The sequence below is a fragment of the Nomascus leucogenys genome, chromosome 20 (genome assembly GCF_006542625.1).
Source record: "Nomascus leucogenys isolate Asia chromosome 20, Asia_NLE_v1, whole genome shotgun sequence".
Classification (NCBI taxonomy): Eukaryota; Metazoa; Chordata; class Mammalia; order Primates; family Hylobatidae; genus Nomascus; species Nomascus leucogenys.
The window spans coordinates 79,258,223-79,260,200 of record NC_044400.1 but is presented as its reverse complement, the minus strand read 5'-3'; positions in this window follow the sequence as shown (position 1 = coordinate 79,260,200).

Here is a 1,978-nt window from a genome sequence, read left to right as displayed (position 1 = left end):
TTCCTTTGCTCCTGCCCCAGCCCGTGGCTACCCCAATTCCACGTTCTCCTGCCTTACTCCTCCTTCTCCCTTCTTCCTTAACTCCTAGTGTGGGAGCTGAACGTGGAGACCTCAGTTTGAGGAGTGGACCTGCTGGAACAGGTAAGTGGGCAGGCGAGGAGGCGGCCTCGAGAAGGGCTGCCTGGCTAACGCCCACCGTGAGTCCTTCAGGGCTGGAGGGATGCCTGGGGCTTGGCCTCCCCATTCCTAGGCTCGGCCTTGTATTTGCTATCTATGCTGTGTACCAAATTATCACAAATTCAGCAGCCTAAGCAATGCCCCTTTCTTTGGGTCAGAAGCCTCATGTGATTCTCTGCCCAGGGTCACCACAAACTGTAATTGAGGTGCCAGCTGGGCTGTGATCTCCCCCACGATTCAGCGTCCTTCCAAATTCACATGGTTGTTGGCAGAATTCAGCTCCGTGCTGTTGTAGGTCTCGGGTCCCGGGTGCTTGAGGGCTGCCGGCTGGGGGCCGCTGAGCTCCTAGAGAGCCTGCAGCCCCTACTGGGCCGGCCCCTCTGTGGGGAGCCCACTGTTCACTGTGTTGTGCAGCCTGGAAGCTGTTTGCTTCCAGGCCAGTAGGAGAATCAGAGAAGGCTGAACCCTCTTACAGAGGACTCATTTGATTAGGCCAAGCCCATCTGCAATCATCTTCCTTTGAATGACTCCAGGTCAACTGAGTAGAGACCTTAATTACATCTGCAGACCTCTTCGCCCTTCCCACCTACCGCAACCTACTTGCAGAAGTGAAATCCTATCACAGCCCAGACTCACCTGTGCTGAAGGGGAAGGAGGCACACAGGGTCAGTTTAGAATTCCGCCTGCCCGCACTTCCGTCTGGGGGAAGGCGTATTATTCTTTTCACTGTGTTTTTCCATCAACCCTGGAGGACCTGACAAGCCCTGGAAAACATGCAAAATGTTTCCTGCGATGCTGTTGATCTTCCTAATAGCTCAGCAAGGTACATCTCATTGCCCCATTTTATAGATGAGAAAACTGAGGCTGGCAGAGGGGCAAGGCATACGAAGGGGAGCCCACTGTGGGGTGCTCTGGATCAGGCCCAGTCGGAGAGAGGCAGAGCCTGGACTCAAGCCTGCTTCCTGCCCCTGAGCTTGCATAGACCCCACCCTGCTGCCGGTGCACAGGTCTCGCCAGCTGCCCAACCTGAGACCCACACCCTGCTCCCCAGGCCGGGCGCTGGACACAGGGTGGGTGAGTTGACCGTGGCCAAGCTCCCTGGAAACACAGCCTGGATCACTGATGGTGCCAACTGGAGTCCAAGGGCACCTTTATGCCCAAACGGTGTCACCTGGACACACTTCTCCACTCACGTGGGAGACACCTGTGGCCTGCTTGAACCCCTCTGCAGACGGGGAGCTCACTTCTGCCTGAGGTGGCCTCTCCCCTCTCTGGAGAACCCTGCTCAGGAGAGTTTGGCCTCACGCTGGGCCGTAAACCACCTCCTCTCAACTCCTGGGCTCCATGGAGACAGTGAGGCTGATGCAGACTTGCTGGGCACCCTTGGGATGGTGGCCTGTATGCTGCCCAGTCCTGCCTAGGACTGGCTGGCCCTGCTGTTCTCTTGAGTGGAGATGGTGCTCTCTCTATTGAAGGGCACAGCAGCGGGGCAGCCAGTTCCCTTGGGATGCTGATCATTTGATCATTCCATACCCTTGGGATGGTGACCCTCCCTATCTGAGCCTCGGCTCCCTCATCCAAAATGAGGGTCCATCCTCGACTCGGCCGATATTTACCCCTGGACGAACCAGTGCAGGGAAGGACGTGGGCTCCAGGAGAGTGGAGGCAGCTGTGCTGGGTGGAGCTCCCTTGCCTCTGAGTCGGGAGAGGGAGCTGTGTGACCCTGGGCAAGGCTCTTTCCGTCTCTGTTCAGGGGAGAGTCTCCAGGGACCCCCAACAAGGAGTGTGATTTCAGCTGCAG